At 44.2% G+C, this 20109-nt stretch overlaps 1 protein-coding gene across 2 annotated transcripts in view; it reads left to right on the top strand.

The window, feature by feature from the left end:
* DTNBP1 (dystrobrevin binding protein 1) overlaps positions 1-20109 on the top strand; it is a 1092536-nt gene that overhangs the window by 209855 nt on the left and 862572 nt on the right. Inside the window, exon 1 of one of the 2 annotated variants that reach the window (XM_069613562.1) lies at positions 14208-14322. The exons of the other annotated variant lie outside the window; for it this stretch is intronic. The gene's annotated coding sequence lies outside the window, so the exon portion shown is untranslated. Of the gene's footprint in view, positions 1-14207; positions 14323-20109 lie in introns of those variants that run through there. 2 annotated transcript variants of the gene reach the window in all.

The raw sequence follows: 20109 nt of genomic DNA, 5'->3' as shown, positions 1-20109 counted from the left end.
CCTTCGAGAGTCCCACCTCTAACATCTCTGATTTCTCCATGTTTCTTTCAGACCGGACAACCCCTCCTGTACTTTGAGGGTGGCCACCAGCGCGGGGATAGACCTCTCCGTGTCTACTAGTGTTAATAGCATGTCATCTGCCTAAGCAGCCATTTTGTGTATTTCCCCCCGAAAGGGACCCCCTTGCGTGGATAGGCTCTGTCTGATTACTACTAGCAGCGGTTCTAAGTAGATATTGGACAAATCTGAAGATAGTGGGCATCCCTGTCTCGTCCCCCGTTCTACCCGTATTGCTTCTGAGATTTGGTTGTTCACGTCCAGGAAGATCAGCGGGTTACTGTAACTGGCCCTTACGATTTGTGTGTAATTGGACCCAAAGCCCATTCGGTCCATCGTCTGAAACAGGTACGGCCACTCAACTCTATCAAAAGCTTTCTCAGCGTCCAAGGAGACTAGAGTGGCCGGAATCGGCTTGATTTCTAATGTTTCCAATAGATGGATCACCCTTCTGGTGTTGTCTCAGGTTTGCCTCCCTTTTATGAACCCCGATTGATCTTTCCCGATGACCCCAGGCAGAACTTCTTTAATTCTATCGGCTAATATCCCAGTATAGATTTGAGCATCTCTATTCAATAGTGTTATAGGTCTGTAGGACCCGCAATCAGAGGTCGAAGTGGGCGGGAACGGTCGGGAGCAGTGCTCCCATACTTTTTATTTGTAGTTTTCACTGTTTTTATACTTTTATTTGAAAAAGAAACCGTTCTGGAATGGTTTAGTTTTCAAATAAAAGTGTAGGAAGAAGTTGAAGCATGCACTTCATTGCACTGCACTGCACATTCCCATAAATAGCAGGTGTGCTTGTTTGGGGGTTTGGATTGTTTGTGGGACGAGGCACAGGGATGCGGTTTGTGGGGAGCAGGGCAGACCAGCAGGGAACATAGTTCCACTACTTCTTTTCATACATTTTGACCACTGCCCGCAATTGGTGGTGTCCATGTTGGGTTTCCTGAATAGTACCACTTTCGCTTCAGTCTTGGAGCCTGTACCCCGTCCCCATCCCTAAATGTATTAAACAGTTTGGTCAGGAACCCTTTAACCTCTTTGCAAAAAGCCTTGTAAAGCCATTTGTACTTGGCGCTTTGTTGCTTGGAATGTTTTTAATCGCCTTCACCACTTTTTCCTCAGTAATTTCCCTGTCCAGCCCGTCCCTTTCATCTGCCGTAATTTTTGTCAGTTCTACCCCTTCCAGGTATGCCTGTATCGTTTGTATTCCTGGGTTCCCTGTAGAGTAAAGCTCCTTGCAGTATGCTGTGAAAGCTTGTGTTATCCCACCTGATTCCGTGATTAGCTCACCATTCGCTAGTTTTATTCCCTCTTCATGCTGTTGTCCCTTTTGTTTCTTCAAGAGCCTGGCTAACATTTTGTCTGCCTTATTGGTGGCCACAAAATATCGTTGTTTAAGCTTTAACAGGGCGGTCTCTGCCTTTCCAGTGTTCAATAATCACAGTTGCCTCTGTGCTTCCTTAACCTTATTATACCTCTCTTTGGTCTTCTGCCCCGCTAGGTGATTTTGTGCCTGGATCAACGCTTCCTCTAGATCTTTCCCTATCCTATCTCTTTCTTTACGCCTTTGGGCTTTTATTGAAATGAGCTCTCCCCTCAGTACCGCCTTAAAGGCATCCCCAAACACTCCTCAGCGAGTCACCATTTGTAGAATTCAATTCAGAATATTTTATAATTTTGCCCCTCACCATCTCCCATATCACTGGATCGCTCAGGAGGTCCCCTGGGAACTTCCACGACAATAAGGGATTGCGTGACTTTGGCTCCCCAAGTTGAATTCTCATCGGTGTATGATCCGATATGGAGATTGGCCCTAGTTCTAGGTCTTTTAAGGTGCCCAGTCCCCCATGCTAAGTCTATTCTGGAGAATGTACGGTGCACATGTGAGAAGTATGTATACCCCATCTGCTGTCCCTTTTTTGCCCTCCATAAGTCTTTGAACGCAAGGCCCTCCATTCAATCCCACAGTGTCACCGATGGATGCATGCCCCTATTTGTGTTCTCTCCGTTCCTGTCAACCTCCGGGTTCCATGTCATATTGAAGTCTCCTGTGATTAAGATTTCCCCTACAGCGAACTGCTCCAGTTCCCCCATAACCTTATTTAGAAAAGGGTTTTATCCTATGTTAAGGGCATATATGGTGGCGAAGGTTATAACTCTTCCCCTATCTGCACCTGCACAAAAATGTATCTCCCATTCCGGTCTACTAGCGTATTAGTTATTTGTGCGCCCAATGTATTCTTAAATCCCACCATTACCCCTGCTGTCATGTTGTGGGCATTTGCCTGGTACAATTGTGTGTAGTTTGGTATCTGTATCTTTCCTAATATGTGTTTCCTGTAGTAGGAATATGTCCGCATTATCTGCGTTAACACCTTCTTCCGTTTTACTGGGGTGTTCAGGCCCAGTTCATTATGAGAGTATATCAGCAATGACCTTGCCATTAGTATTCTATCCTATTTCTCCCTTGCACCTTGTGTTCTTAGTGCGAGCTACCCGTTTCGTTAGTGTGCTTACAAGAATGCGGCTCCTCACCCCCCCTCCCAATCTACATCTACCCCCTCCCCCACCCTCACCCCCTTCCAGACCTGACTCGGTATCTAGAGATACTTCACACACTGACCCATGTTTCACCTGGACCCCAAAGTTAACCTAAGCTTTTGGATTCCAAATGGAGCCTCCTCTTCTCCCGACCGGGCCGCCATTTTAAAGGGATCAACTCTGCAATAGATGGGAGTGCAAAGTCATACGCCATTCCCTTACTCTGAGGGCTTCAGCCCAGTCTGTTCATTGTACCCCTAGAGAGCTCCAAATAACGTAGGAGGATCTCTGCTTCATTTCCTGAGTCTTGGGCCTATCAGTTTCTCTCCCCTTTTCCCATGTGCCATTGTCCATTCCCAGGGCTTAGGTCACTGTCCTCGTGTGGCACCGACTCTCTCCTGTAGAACCGCGACTTCTGCTTCCAGCCCAAGCACTGCCATTCCTTCATCACATGATGTCACTATCTGCTGTCTCCCTTCCCAAGGAAAAAGTAATCCGAAGGGGAATGTCCATTTCTAAGGGACTTTTTTTTCTTGCAGTTTACTTGTCACCGGGCCCATCGCTCTACTCTTTTGCAGGGTAGACCGGTCTTGGAATAGGCGTACCTCTGCGCCATTTATTGTAATTGACTCTTGTCCTCATGCCGCCCTTAGTATTTTCTCCTTCTGCTCGTAGGAGTCTAAGGCTTCCAGGACGTCTCTGGGCCTGTTCCATTCTCCGCTCCTCTTCAGGCCCACACTGTGCACCCAGTCTATCTGAATCTCTTCCGGGATGCTATTCGTCAGCAGGGTGGCAAAGCATTGTTGGATGGTAGATCTCAGTTCTGCGTCTGAGGTCGACTCCACCAAGCATTTGATCCTAATGTTGGAACGTCTCAATCGGTTTTCCAGATCCTCTGTTTATATTTTGAGGTTTTGTGTGGTGGAGGCAATCTGTTCAAGGAGCTCAGAGTTCTGGCGCACCTCCTTTTCTATTTCGGACAGCCCTTGTTCTGCCACATCCACCCTTCTCCCCAGCAAGTTAATATTGTCTCTAATTTCTTTAAGTGAACCCTTCAGTTCCTCCTTCAAACTTCCAATCTGTTGCTGAAAGGAAGCTGTGATTCTCTCCTCCATGCCGAGCAGGCACTTTTGCAGGTGTTCCTTATTTAAGGCCATTGCCTATGGCTCCTGTGTCTCTTCCGCGGCCCAATCTGCCTGACAACGGTCTTCTTGACACATCTCCGCTGGTGCCTTTTCTCAGTATCTCTCCAGTTGACTTTTCTAGGAAGGCTGCTGGCTGTGGGTCTGTTTACCCTTTGGTCCTGGCATCTACAAGTGCTCCTCTATGTCTGTGTTCCCCTCGGGCACACCCAACGCTTCCTTTGCTGGTACTTTTAGGTAATCCCCACCTCGCTCCCCGATTCAGCACTCTGTTTCCGGTCTTGGCTTGGCCTCCTATATTTCTGTTATTGCTCTCTGAGTGCAAACTTCACCTGGGCCTGCTTCCAGTCCGTCGGTGTCCCTGGCCTTGGCTGCTTCCCATTCCTTCTCTTTACTTTTCTTTTTATTAGTCCTATTGCATTGGTTCAGCATATGGGGCCCCTCCTCTCACTTCGCTGCTTAAGAGCATGGCTGTTCTCTGGTCCCTGTCTCCTATATTATCCCCCGGGCCGGCTGATGGTGTTAATCTTTCACCAGGTTTCAGCTATTCTGTATGTGCGTGTTTATTTTCCCCTTCTATGTCCTCCTTACAGTTCTGTTAGTGGGGGCAATATGGGCTGGCTTCTTATTGTTGCCTTATATTATTCTCTGTATTCGGGGCTCCATCAGCTTACCTCGGCCCGGGGGCTCGTTCAGGCTCTCCTCCGCTGGGAACACTGCAGCGCCCCGTGTTGTGGGTGCGGCCGGTCCCGTACTCCTCCGGCTCCGCCTGCCTCCTTGATCTATGCTGCGTGTTGAGGATGTGTCTTGCTCAAAGCTGCCTCCGGCACTGTGTCTCGGTGGGGCCTCCCTGCACTGCTCAGACGCCAGAGCTCTTGCTCCCGCAACTTCTGCGTCTCCCCCGGGGTGTCATGGCACCGGGACTCCTCCTCTCCCTCACTTCTCCGCGTTGCGCCCTCGGGCAGCTTCCGCCCTGCTCCGTGCTCACAGGACGCAGCGATTCCTTCCGTCTACCTCCTGCAGGGGTCCGCTCTTCAAGCTGGCTTCTCTGTTCCTCTCTCCTCCTCCAAGTGCCCGCTACCCTGCTGCAACGCCACGCTGATCTTGTCCGGTCTTACACGGCTCCGTCAAACACAAAGTTCCCTAGTTTCGAGCTTCACCGCTCTGTAGCCCGCTCTGGATGCACTTTCCACTGCTACTACTTTTCATTCTGCTTCCCACCCTGAACGTTTTGTGTTTCAGGGTGTCTTTCCCAGCTTTTATTAAAAACATTTTTTTATTGCATTTGGTTTCTTCAAACCTTTACAATTTTAGACAGTAAGAAATACAACAAAGAAAATAGACCAATTCATAATAAAACTTCAAAGGAAAAAACAGAAAAAAGAAAATCCAATTAACAAATAACAATTCTTAAAATTCTGAAACTTGATTTAACAGTTTTTTTAAAGAGAGAAGAGAAAAAATGTTGTTATACCCAATAGTGAAAAATAAAAGATAGATGTAAGCATGTCAAGGAATACATATAACCTTATACAATCCTCAATCAGTTCATTAAAGTTAGGCCTCTTCTAAATCGTTCATAGAAGGATTCTATAAAAAAACATTCATTAATAATTCAAATGCAGTTCTTCGAATACAGTTTGGAATGTATACCAATAGAACTTTCAAACTTTAAACCACAGGTCCAATAGGATGGCCCATATAATCAGATATCATCGGTTTATCCCACTCTAGCTTAATACTGATCAAAAAGCCAGAGAGGGCCAATCCTTCCTGTACATTTTCGATAGATAAGCAGCGTTTCCATATAGTAGCAGTAAAATAATCAGCGTAGTGATGCTCTAGAGTACCAAAATAAGCATTCCTTAGATCCTTTAATTTCACACAAGAACTAAATGCTTGGCGGTCTCATTACTATCATTACATAATCTGCAATTAGTATCACCCGGGAGTATTTGTTTCCTTCTCAGCATAATTTGCTTTGTTGGTAAGTTGTTCCATCGGAACATGAGCAAAATCCCCCTATAATGCTGATTAGGAAATTGCTGTAGGATTTTGGAGAGGGTTCCTGCTTTTTTTTTCTTCATGGGCCAGATGACTCATTGAGCTATAGGCATGGAATGACTCGGTTGTTCCAATCCAATCCTGCTCTAATAGGCGTTTCTTAGTTAAATTGGAATTAACAAGTAATGTTTCCAGATTCGAGTGAATATTTTGCAATAATTTCGCAATTATTTTTGAATGATTGAAGAAATATGTTACATTCAATATTATTACCTATCAGTTCGTATAACAGAGCCATAATCTTTGCATGGGGAGTAAGCATTCTTTATTGCACTCGCGCCCAAAGTGAGATATAGCCCAATTCAAATCTAATGGCTGATAAAGGTACAGACTTAGGAATGCCAAGGATCCCTCTCCAAATCCGAACCTTTATTTTATTCAAGGTATTTCCTACTATGGTCGGGGACAGCTCTAGCCCGGATATTAATTTCGGTACTATTTTGCCCTCATAGAACAGCAATCCTGATCTTAACGAGAATCTCCTGAATTTCCGGTCTATTTTACAAATCTGAGATTCTAAAGCTTTAGATTTTATACAACATGTTTACCAGGGTCGTTTTTTGTCCCCTATTGGCACCAATATGAAAGCCCAAATATGTAAGGCTAGTAGAGGTACTCAAAGGGATCCCTTGACTATGCCACAGTGGGTGGTGGCTTTTACATACTCCTTTGGTAGATGAAACAATTTTTGTTTTATTTGGATTGATAACCAGAAAATTTTCTTTCGCTTATTTCGCAAAGGTATCTAGAAGTCTCTGCAAGCCATCTCTTGTACAATCAAATAATAAAAAATCATCAGCATACGCCAGCCATGTGATTTTATTTTGACCCACTCTTGGAGCTAGTAGCCCTTAATTCCTCAGACAGATAGCAGCGTCGGACAGGTATTGATTAAAAATCCAGGGCGCGAGGACACAACCCTGTCTGACCCCTCAATGGCATTGGAGTCTTTCTGTCAAATCCCCTTGCTGACTAAGATGCACCTGGATACCACTATTCTTATAAACTCCTTCAATAACATTCAGAAGACCCAGCGGCTAGCCTCAACTCGCCAATTTACTCCATAGTTTGTTCCGATTGACGCAGTTGAATGCTGCTGAAAGGTCTACTGAAGCCATAAATGTCTGACCTTTATCCTTCCTCCATGCATTTTCCTGGTGGCATCTAAAGTCCATTGATATTTGTCGAGTGGGCTCTACGGAATCCTGTCTGAAAAAAGATAAGCGGATGATGCTGATTTTCCCATTCTACTAGATGTGTAAGTAGGAAAGCCGAAAAGATTTTACAATCGGCATCTATCAGGGCAATAGGCCTATAATTTTCGGATCTGACCTCCTCCCACACTTATAAATTGGGATTACATGTGCGGTGCTCCATGTTAGTGGGGTATTCCCTGTTTTAAGAATGTCTCTAAACTCATGGAGCAATAGATTAGCCCAAAGATTGAGGTTTGATTTAAGAGTGTTATTTGTAAGCCCATAAGGGCCAGCCACACGGGATCTTTTAGTTTTTTTAATTAGACCCATTACCGTATCTATATCAAGTGAGGGTTCCCAGGCAGCTAATTCAAGTTTAGTCCTATGGGCTTCAGCCCAATCCTCCCCAATGTTTATGCAATGTCCAATCTATTTTTGAAAAAATTCAGCCATTCCTGCTCTGAAAATGGATTTAATTGTGAGACCAAATAGTTAGAATCCTGGCTATTAACCAGTGTCCAGAACGAGCTAACTCGTTAATGGCCCTAATTAAGGAACCCAGCATTGCTTTGGCGACTTGTTGTAGGAGATTATTATTCATGAATTTACAGTTTCTTTATCTTTGTTTGACCAACCTGGTGTTCTTAATCTGCCAGGTCTCATCAAGATTAGCTCTTCTAATACTTTGGACCTCTCTCCTCATAGTGGTTTTTGCCAGGGCTACCTCATGATTGAAACAATGAGTCGGTCATGTCCCATTACCGCTACTCTTTGATGTAAAACTAACTTCAGATATTTCAGACCCCACCAAATTCTGAATTTCATAAATATTGAAGTTGGTCATTTTCCAGCCCATAGAGGTTTTATTCAGTAAAGCCCTGATATTAAAATGTAAAGCTTGAATATTTTTTTCAGTCCATCGTACCGCGTTTCCTGACACAAAAGTCACCAGCTTAGCCTGAGAGCTGTATTCCTTAGACATCACAACAATATCAAAGGACAAAGCTAGTATAGAATGATCACTCCAGTCATTCGGTGTGATCATAAAAGACGTGCATTTATTCCTTAGGTAACCATCAAGAAAAATATAGTCAGGCATCGTTTAGCTCTTTCCTCGCCGCCACGTATGCCCGTGAGATGTCTCAGATATTGATTTAGAGGACCCTACCAGGGGCAGTAGCCCCATGTTGCCCAAACCCACATACCAGATTTTACCAATCTTTTTTTTAACTGACAGCCCTCTTTGGTTCATATCCTCTTCGCATGTTTCCCACAGTACATTTTCAAACCACAATCTGCATTTAGATCGCCTACGGTACAAACCCAACCTTTTTCATGATTCAACATCCATTTGTTTATCATAGTACACACTTTAGCAACAACCCCGCCGCAGGCGATAGACCACTATTCCAATAAATGTTTACCACAAGTAGCTTAATTGTACCATCCCTAGAGCTTAGGTCTACTCCCAAGGACCCAGGTGGGAAGCCTTCTATAGTTAAACCAACCAAGCCTAGGTTATTTCCTATTGCTATAATAAGGCCACCAAAAGGTCTCCCCCCTGTGTTGATTTTGGCATATTGATCATAGATCCTGTAGCCATCCAATGTAGGAGATGCAGTAAGCCATGTCCACTGCATACATATGATGTTTGCCTCTCTTAAGATAGCGAGGCAATTAGGATTGCTAAATGCATGCCTTTGTCCTCTAGTATTCCATTACTCCAGGGAAAGTGTAATTGCAGTTGTCCCCCTAGGGACGGCTCGACACTCTTTATGGGACCAGTTTTTGCCACAGGGTTGAAAATATTGCTGCCCAATCAGTATTTGCCAGCTATATAATCCACCTTGCTGCAGTCTGGCCGAGAGCTCTCAGGAGTGCACCATCACTCCTCGGTAGCCATCTTGGAATTTGTTTCAACATTTTTAACTGAACCGCAAGACCTCTAGAGGCTACTAATTGCTGACCGCCTACATCTCCTATGAGATCAGAGGATGATCACCTCATTCCAGAGTTATTGGACATGGCAAAAAACAACTGATTCTGTATTGGTACTATGTCCTCTTATCCCTTCCTAGAAGTACTAGTTCATAGAATAAGAAAATTGCTCCTCTGGCAGAGCCACACAACCTTGTTGATGAAGGTGTCCCCTCTTTTGAACCTCCAACCAAAAAGCAGAAGGCAGCTGAGGGACAGCGATGACACAGATGATAAATCTGCCACTGTGCTACCTGTGAAGTTATTCAATTAAACTATTTCCTTTATAAGGCAATGCAAGCTAACTTCTCACCCCATAAATACCTTCTTACATAGCGAAAGTGAAGAGAATGAACATAATAAAAAAGACTATGGTCCAGATTCTTAAAATCAAGTGCAAATAAAAACAAGGACAGAGGAAGCGCCTTTTTATTTGTGCTAGTTTGAGAAATGCGCAGTGACTTCAACATCCATCTTGACTCCTCAGTCACAGCATCCACTCTCTTCTGTGACCTCTGCACCTCGCTCTTCCACTCTATTCTCCCCTCTGGTTCTACCCACTCAGCTGGACACACTCTAGATGCCTTGATCCACACTGACCTTTTGCTCTCCACCCCACTTACCACTCCACTCACCTGGCCAGACCACTCCCTCCTCTCCTCTCACCTGGGGCTTCTCTGCCGTCTGACTGCACCTCCCCCAGCTCTGCCAACCTCGTTTACGGACATCCGTCTTATGAAATGTGTGTCAGCTGCTGCTTTCTCATCTATCTTCATCCCCCTCAACCCTCACTGCAGACTCTACCTCTGACTCTGCTCTCAGCAACCTCCACCTTACCATCGCTAACGCTCTCAACGTTCTTTCCCCAATCATGAGGATCCACCTGAAACATGCCGCCAAGCGTAACCTGGCACGTTTCTGAATTTGCAGACCTGAAACAAAAGTGCAGAGCTAAGGAATGGAAGGGGCAGTCCTCAGGCTCACCCTCCGACAATCTGGCTCTTCGCCTTCTCCAACATCAATACCAACTCTCCATACATTCCAAGAAAAGGGCCCACATCCAAGCTTGCGTCCTTGGGGCACCCAACAAAACGGGTGAATTGTTCAAAATCTGCAAGGAACTAGCCAACCCTTCCGCAGTCTCCACCTCACCTCTTCCCTCTCAGGCCCTCTGCAATGCACTGGCCACACACTTCACTATCAAAACACAGGACATCCTGAGCACTCTCTCTTCCCTCTCCCCCTCCTCCCATCCCCCTGCCACCTATGGACTCCTATCCACCTCTGCCTTTCTCTCCTCCTTCTCTCCTGTAACATCTGAGGAGGTCACTAGAGTTGTTGGCTCTATGAAGGTCTCCTACAAACAGGTCTTCCCCTGTTCTTCCAGAACTATCAATAACAATATTGGCTCTCTTGCCTCCTCACTTGGTGATTTCTGCAATCACTCCTTTGCTAATGGGTCTTTCCCCTCTTCGCTCAAGCACTCTCTTGTGCGCCCCCTCCTGAAAAAACCTTCTGCTGACCCCTCATGTCCGGCTAACTACTGCCCCATCTGTATCACTCCCTTCCTTGGAAAACTCTTGGAGAAGCTGCTCTTCCCCCCAACTGACCCAGCACACTGAGCGTGTCGGATGCCTACACGACCATCAGTCTGGATTCCGAGCATCCATAGGCACGGAATCTGCTCTCCTGAACACCTGTGAAGAACTGCTGGCACCTCTTGATTCCAACTCTCCAGCTGTTCTCATTCTACTTGATCTCTTCTCCGCATTTGATACGGTCAACCACCGCATCCTCACAAAATGGCTCCACAATACCCTTGGCATCTCGGAGCGGGCACTGGACTGGCTGACCTCCTTCCTCACTGACTGTGCCTCCCAGGTTGTCCTGGGCTCTTTCTCCTCTCCCACCTCTATCTCTGCCTGTGGCATTCCCCAGGGCTCCAACATTTTCCCCTGGCTCTTTAACCTTTATCTTGCTCCGCTTGCACACCTAATTTCCACTTTCTCCCCTTACTCCCAGTGTTATGCAGATGACATGCAACTTTTATTCAAACTATCCTCTGATCTTCTCCTTACTTCCTCCATCATTCCTGGCTGCCTATCTGCCATCCAGTCTTGGTGTGCCTTGCCTACAATGATCTCTGCCTCATTGCCAGCAAGACTGAGATCCTACCCATGGGACTCCTGCTTCCTCTTTCTTCCTTTCACTCTGGCCACCCTCTAGGGGCTCTCCCCCTTCTCCTTCATCTGAAGCCAGAAACCTTGGTGTCATCTTCGACTCCTCTCTCTCTCCTTCTTCCCTCACATCCAGGATCTTGCCAAGATGGCACACTTTCAACTCCACCTCCTTAAACAAATCATTCCTTTCCTCAGTTTACCCCAGAAGGTGAACGTCACTATAACTCTGGTACTCTCTAGGCTGGACTACGGCAACAGCCTCTTCCTTAATCTGCCCTCTTCCTCTCTACGTCCCCTCCAGCTTATCCAGAATAGGGCTGCAAGACTTATCCTTGCCTTCAAGCCCAGGGACCGCATCTCTCCAGCTCTAAAATCTCTCCACTGGCTCCCGGTTGCTGGAAGGATCAAATTCAAATCCCTCTGCATCACCCATAAGGCTGTCTGGGGCCAGGGACCATGCTATCTACAACTGGCTCTCAACAAATACTCTCCCTCCATATCTTTATGCTCCTCCGGTGCCAACTCGTTGCGTGTCAAGGGCTTCTCTAAACAGCAAGCTGGTGCCCATCTCGTTCCTTGGCTGGCTCCCTCCTCTGGAACAACCTCCCTCTTCCTCTCCGTCTTCAGACGGATCTCCTCTGATTCCGGAAGCTCCTCAAGACTTTCCTTTTCACATCCTACTTCCCAAGCAATCTCTGCCAGGCACTTAACAGCTGCTTGCAACATACTCCCTAGCACTTCCCTCTGTGGGAATCCTAGCACTTAGCCCACCTCCCCCTTCTCTCTCTCCCTGCACTTGCATGTTCTGAATGCTCACAAGGTTTAGTAGGACTGCCTCTCTCTTTCTTCAGTGTTCTTATATTTGCCTTTCTTCCCATGTACCCTCCCTGTGGGCGCTTTGAAACACAATTTACTTGCTGGATTAAGCGCCTTACAAATGCACATAAATAAATAAATACACAATCCTACCCCGCAATCTCGGACAAGAAACGTGCTGTTTTAATGATAGTATTTTGTCATACCTCAGGGACAGTACCTCGGTTATCTCACTGTTTGAAGGTAAGTATTTTGACCCCACTACCAGTCTTCTGGTCACGCTTGACATTATAGTGCTTTATAATAATATTCCTCATGATGAGGCCATGGAATCTTTACGAGATAATCTAACCCTCTCCTCACAGTGCAATAAAGCTCCGGTTGAATTCATCATGGAACAGGTCTCTTTGGCACTTACCAAGAATTATTTCAAATATCAGGACCAGTTCTACGAACAAACTCAAGGAACGGCTGTGGGGGCAGCCTTTGCCCCGAGTCTGGCCATTATTTTTATTGCCGACTTTGAAACTAAATTCATTTTCTCAGACCTTAATCCTTTTCGCCAACACATTGAGAACTGGAGGCGATACATAGACGATATCATTTTCATCTGGCATGGCACCACTGATGAACTTCATGCCTTCTTGTCATGGTTGAACCAATGCCACCACACCATCAAATTCACACTCGCTCAGAGCAATACGCAAATTCCCTTCCTTGATTTGTTAATTCAGCACCACACTAATAAACTGGTTTGCTCATTATTTACCAAACCCACAGATCGCAACACTTTATTGCACTTTTACAGCTACCACCCACGTACACAAAAAGAAAATTTGCCTTATTCTCAATTTTTGAGATTAAGGAGAAATTGTACATCCATACTGGATTACGACCATCATGCACGGATCCTGACCACCAAATTCCAGCAACGTGGATACCCTAAGAAGTTGTTTACCAATTCTTAACAAACAGGCAAGATTTACCCCCTGTGATATCCTGACAAATTAGTGTGTGCTTTTACTTACAGCCCACATACTTTTTAAATTAAAAAAATCCATCCAAAAACATTGGTCTATTGCGCATCTTTCCTTTCTGGCAGAACCATTGCCAATATTTGCTGTGAAAAGGCAGAAGAACTTAAAGGACCAATTGGTCCATGCTTCCACCCAAAACAAATCTTCAAGATCCACCACATCGAGCTGGGATCTCCGTCCTTTGACGGGGCATTTTCCCTGTGTCACCTTCTCGATTTGTAAATTTGCTGTTAAAATAAAAACGTTTCCCCTAAATGGCAAAACTTGGGAAATACGCCATCACTCTAATTGCAAGACACCATGGGGGGTCTACTGCATCGAGTGCCCCTGTGGGCTCAAGTACATAGGCAAAACCACACGGCTGGTCCACACTCGTATTACGGAGCATCACTCCCGGATCCGGTGCAAAGCCATCAATTCACCCCTAGTGAGCCACTAATGGAATATGGCCATACGACTGAAGCCCTACGTTGGTGGGTGGTTGATGTGGTCAAGAATGCCTCTAATCCACTTCAGACATTGGCCAATAAGGAGGCACACTGGATCTTTGCATTTGACACGATCGAACACGGTCTCAACGAAACATCCCCAGCCTGGTGCTAATGTTTTGGGGTTGCATACCCTTTCTTTTTGTTAATCCCCTTTCCTCAACAATCTTAATGCCCCATAAATTCTATTTCTCTTCTGGGGCTGTCTTTTATGCATCACAGGGTATGAAGACATTTTCCCCTGCTATATGCGACTAGTTGATGCATATGTCTCAACTCACCCGCTTTTGGCGGGTGTCACCCGCCTTGTAAACAGGTGAGTCACCCGCCAAGCCTCGTGCACGCCCATTCATTTCAATGGGCCTCTCACCCGCCAAACACAAAATCGGGTGATTTCACCCGCTTTTGCATCGGAAAAGGTTGAGAGCTATGTGATGTATGCTCCATGAAGTACTGCTCTCGTGTTACTGTTTCACGTATTTTGTTTTAGATTTTATAATTTATTTTTTATTTTTCCCCCCCTTTTCTGAGTAGATAACCTAGATACATATTTTTTGGTAATTAGCTTTATCTCTCCTTCATCTCTCTTTTTCTGGCTTCATTTTGGCCAGTCTGTCATCTCATATGATGCCTGGCGGCATCTCGTAGTCCTTGCAATGTGCGCAAGAGTCACAGTTTTAGTCCTCTTTCTATGCGCTTCATATATAGCTCCAAGCCACGCCCCTGGAAGTGCAAGCATAGTACCTGGCTTGGAGGACTCTGCCGGGACGTGTACTCTAATTACCTTGGGTTTTGTTCCCCCTGGAGCCAGACTGCAGGTAAGCATCGTTTTCTATGCTGTTCACTCGCAGCCGACTTTGCCGTGTGCCGCTCGTAATTTACAGGTGTTTCCATTTCTATTTATAGCAACTGCACAGATTGTGCATGCAGATTGCTAGGTCGGACCTGAGATATTTTCGTCCTCTGCCCAACTAGTGCCGGATTCCCACGGCGCTTCGTTCCACACGACTGCACTGTACACAGCAGGTTTGCTCACTTCAGTGAACTCTAAATCCTATACTCGTATTACTGCATACGTGTTTCTGAATGCTGTATGCCTCCCATTTTGCTGCAGATGTGCCTACATATTTCTGAGGCGGCGACACTAACTTGAGTGTTCTAGTCATAGTGACTTGACTACGGAATGTCGGTTCAGGAGGCATCTTCAATAACACTCTAGGTATGGACTTGGTTTACCATTATAGGCTCACTTTCTATAAATCACTAAATATGGGTGTTTCTACTCACACTCATTTCTATTCTAGGTTCCTACATTTACTGATTTATTCAAAATCTTTGCTACTCATTCACCTACACGTTCCTTGTGGTATTTTCTATCACTAATGCACAGTGTCTATGGGCATTTGGATACTAGTCTATGGGAAATAGGAGTTAACTGTAGGGTATCTGTCTGCCATCTCAAAGGGGTGGTTGCCTGGTGTTCTTTACCATTTGTCGGTACTCTTAACTCACCTCTCATACTATTACCTCATACTGAATCTCATAATGTTGTTTGAGATAATACAATATGATGGGATTACATCTGATTGCTTTTGTAGGGGCTGAATTTAGGATCGAATTTCCTGGAGAATGTGGTCTCCATCTGTCTACACACCACCGAAACACCAATTGTGCAACGCCCTAGGTACAGATGCATATGTACCTGGGACCAGAGGGCGCGGCCACTCACGCTTATCAGCGGAAGGCGTAGTTCATCACTTTAGCCTGTGACATAACCTTCTAGGGTTGTTTTGTCTTACTAAAAACATTGGTGTACATTAGTACATCATTCCAGCCTGTGATACAACCATCCAGGTTTTTTGTCTTGTTAAAAGTAAATGTTTATATTATTTTTAGTTTGTTACACAAATTCTTTTGTGCTGTGTTTTTTGTTTCCCTGCCTGAGTTAGACGTAATGCACAGTATTTTTTCCTGTTGCATAACTTTTCATTTAGCTTTTGTGTGAAAAAGACTAACATTGATTTCTCATAATTCAGTTTACAAACTATACCCCTAAGCTAGTAAGGGCCAGTCAGTTATGGTCTGACTTTTCTTCAATTTATCCATAGACAATTGCATGGATAGACCAAGATCTTTATCAGAACTAGCGTTCTCTGTGTAACTTGGATGGATAAAGACCTTCAACAGAAAAAGTGTCTGTTGCTTTGCCAATTGGTTTTGCTGCTTGCTTCTCCTTCTTATCTTTTCCTCCTTTATATTTTTTGTTGCCCTTTCTAACAAAACTGAATTCATTTTGTTTAGATTTGCAGATTTGTTTATACATGTTCACTTATTTGTGTAAATATTTCTTATGTATGAAGCCAACAAGTGGCTATATTCGTGTTCTCTCTTCTAAAATAAAAAATATATATTTTCTTTACATATTTTTTTTAATGTTTCATTATATGTGCTATCAACAATAGGAACAATTGAGGTTTGTTTGAGTGGTGATACAAAAATATACATGTTTGCTTGAATGATTCGTTTTGCTTAAGCTATCAGTTGAATATGCACTGATAGTCCTCTAAATCATAATATAACTTGAGGTTCTCGGGAACTTCCTTTGTTATATGTTAGTTTTGTGCTCCATTGTGTTCCAGAGGTACTGGAGATCCTCTTTGTTTATTCTACTGCGCATGCCTGCATCAGACAAACATACATCTGGCCTTTTATTAAATTGTATGATAATTCAATTTGAATTTCGAAAAATTGGGAAACTGCAGTTAATTTAGAACCATGGTACAGCATTACATTACATGTGTTGTCCGCTAGTTTGGCAGTGTTTACACTAACTCAAGCATTTGTACCCTTGTAGCTATAAACAAGATATAATTTAATGGGAGTACAGTGACAGAACTCACTCTGATTCCTTCAGATTATTATTATAAACACAAAGGAAATGGACTGATTGAGGTAACAATAACAAGGGACAGGCAATGTGTGTAGATGCGGGACACTGGGCGGTAAAGGGGTTTGGAATTTTGTGCTAGGGCCGTTACTCTCTTATCTACCCTGGGATTCCTGCCATAGCTCATGCATCAGTAACCATTGGTTGTATGCTATCCTACAGAACACTAACCCTGCTTCCTGAATTATATAGGTGGTGTCCCTAAATACAGGCTCACAAACTCCCTCAGGGACTTTCTAACTTTCCCTGCTGTACCCGTAGGTTAGTGTTCTAAGAGATGACTTTTTTGCTTTGTAGTTGGTGGTTTGCCGGTGGCCAGTTTACTCATGCCCACTCATACCTCTCCCGTCTCTCCTCTTACTGTCTCATTCTCATTCTCACTCTACCCACCACTATTCTGTCTCTCTGATGGTCCATGCCTCCTTGTTCTCACCTCCAATCTTTGATGTCAAGCCTCTTCCAATGCCTCTTCATATTCGCCCTTATACCCTCCTCTTTAACCTATTACTCTTGTGTCTACTTACTGCACCCCTCGCCTCCCACTACTACACTCCTCCTCCCACGACTACACTCCTCCCTCCAAACTACTCAAACACCCTCCTTCCATTCTTTATCAGCCACTTCACATACACTCCTTTCTACACACTTGCAGCATATACAGAAGCATTTTGTGAGGGGTCAGAAATGTGAGGTGGACAACTTTGTGAAGATTGTTCAAAAGATTACATTTTATTAACTCAAAGGCTGGATAACGCCTCACTATCCCTGCCCTGACAAGGATTTCCCTGCCTAAAATAGACTTATGGAAACACTCTTAAAAAAATGTTTCTGTCCTTCACACTTGTACATAAAACAAATTAATAAGGTAATATATGGCAAAGCAAAATATCACAGATTCACAATCAGATAACCGTCTCTCCTTATAATTTGGTTGAATTCCCCTTTGCCAGATTCAAGCAGGATTCTGTTCAACAGTTCCAAAAAGATAAGAAAATCCTGTCTTGTAATAAAGTTCCAACTCCTTTTTTTTTGGTTACAACTTGACAACAAAAGTTCCTACACAGTTTTGTTTGGTTCAGCTTGACTTTAACCAATAGTTTAACAATGCGTTTTCCCTCTTCCACCTGTGACAAAGAACTTAGAATAATTTCTTCTCTTCTTGAGAGAATATTTCTGCAACAGTTCATAAACACTTGTTTCAGAAATTTTATATGATTCTGCAACAGTTCACACAATACTTGCTTAAGTAATGACAGGATGATTTATCAACAACTCAAAAAACATGGTGGTAGTTTTGCTACTTCTTCTTTTACGTTTGTAATCGCACCACAGTACTTCAGTGACTTACACCTGTTGCACTCACCTGCCAGGCCTACTACTACAACGGCCTCTGTAATTGTGTATTTTCCTGCCAGAACAAATAAAACTACTACAACGTCTCCTGACCTGGTGTACTCTCCTGCTAGGCCAACATAAACTAGCTGCAAGTACTTCTGTGGTAAAGGTTAGCCTCCATATATAAAGAGAGACAAAGCTAGAGTGCAGATGCCAGAGGTACAGAATAACAGAAAACAGTATTTCACATCGGGGACCAGTCACAATTAAAATCAGGTTTTAATAATAAATCATAGAAATTAAAACAACCAATTAAATGAAGTGGTCCACAGTACAAAACATACGATATCCAATAAAAAACAAACTAAAACAGAAGTTACGTGACAAACTTGTTTAGCTAGTTACAAAACCAGTGTATCGAAAGAGCACAAGAGGGTACCTATTAAACAAATTGTGTAGTACCCTACTTCAGTTGGAATCAATGTGTCATAAATTTAGATCTCTGGTTACAATACAGAGAGATATCTTGTAACTAGCTAAACAAGTTTGTCACGTAACTTCTGTTTTAGTTTGTCTTTTATTGGATATCGTATGTTTTGTACTGTGGACCGCTTCATTTAATTGGTTGTTTTAATTTCTATGATTTATTATCAAAACCTGATTTTAATTGTGACTGGTCCCCGATGTGAAATACTGTTTTCTGTTATTCTGTACCTCTGGCATCTGCACTCTAGCTTTGTCTCTCTTTATATATACAGGCTATTGTCTGCCCGGACATAGACAAAGTATACATTGCTAATCTTTCTCCTAGTATAAGTTGTTAAAGGTTAGCCTCCAACAAATTAGCAATGTCTCTTGCTTCACAAGATCAAGTAAAAAAATCAGGGAAAACAAGAACCACACTGGTGCTGGTTTTTACACACTTGTGATTGCCACACACAACGCAGGTTATGCTCCACTCCCTCTGAATGCTTTCTATCAGAAGGACAGGCTTCGTACCACTCTTCTTTCCTCACTTCTGCTTTGATCAAATGCTGACATGATTCTCTCTCTCTCTTACTCTTACACCTCTTTGGCTTTGATAATATGGGTTTGAGCCAATTACTCTTCTGAGCTTCTTTATATTTGATAAGTAGGTTTGACAATCATTGAGACTCTCATTTGCCCATTCTTGACTTTGGCAATAGTTGTTCTCTTTCACTTGTCTTGTTATAGTTATCTTTTGGCTTTGGTAATAGTTGTTTAACTTTGTTTCACACCTTATTAACCCTGCCTGTTGTTGGCCTCTAATCAAATCCACATACATACAATCACACCCTTCTGGTCTGGTGATTATGTTCTTAACGTTTTTTTTCTCCCCTTCCAACACTGTGGTCAAAAAGCATCTAGCAGGACTAACCATGTTGTACCCATCTGTCAGACACCCACACCCTGTCTGGGACCTCAGTGTGGTTCTGAGCGCTTCGGTTCATAAACCATTTGAACCCATGGCATTGGTAGATATCAGACTAGTCACTACGAAGAACGCGCTCTTGGTGGGCCTTAGCAAAGATTTAGTCCTTCCAACTTTCTTCCCAAACCCGAAAGATGATGCAGAAAAGGTTTTACATTGTCTCGACGTCAGGAGAGCGCTGTGATTCTACCTGGACAGGACTAGGAGCTCCGTAAATTGGATGCCTTGTTTATCACATTTGGACGGTCAAAACCATGGTGCTAGGCCTCGAAAGCCTTGATAGCTAGGTGGATGGTTATGGCCATCCAGGAAGTCTACGAAGGACAGCGCATGAAGTTGCCAGCAAACATGCACTCCCATGCGGTCAGTGCCAAAGCAACAGCAGAGGCATTCCAAAGACGCGTGCCATGGCAGACAATCAGCAGGGCGGCCGCATGGGTGACCCCCCACAGCCATCTGCAAACATTATTGCTTGGACGCCAGTGCCAGATCAGACACAGGATTTGGCCAAGCGGTCTGGTTTTCTTAGGAGCTGCAACGGTATGGAGGAAAGGGGTTGGGGCGTAGGATTAATTATAAATTACTCACTGCAGTGACTAATGTACTCCTAGTCCATAGTTCCCTTTCCTACATAAGTCCCACCAGCTCCCCCCTAAAGAAAAGAACCAGCGTCATTAGGCAATTATAATATAGTCGATGCATCAAGGGGGACTGGGGCGTGGCGCCGGTGGGTGTTGTCAGGGGAGTGCATGCGCCAGGGGCTGCGCCCCCGCGCAGGTTTAGGTTTGGGGGTGTGGAACTTTTTTTCTTGTGGGGCGGGGGTTCATGGCAAGGAGCGCCCATGAAGTGTAGAGGAATGGACTAGGAGTA

The sequence above is a fragment of the Ambystoma mexicanum genome, chromosome 5p (genome assembly GCF_040938575.1).
Source record: "Ambystoma mexicanum isolate Mex_15411 chromosome 5p, UKY_AmexF1_1, whole genome shotgun sequence".
Taxonomy (NCBI): Eukaryota; Metazoa; Chordata; class Amphibia; order Caudata; family Ambystomatidae; genus Ambystoma; species Ambystoma mexicanum.
Note: the sequence above shows the minus strand (reverse complement) of the source record. Positions and strands in the feature narration are given on the sequence as shown.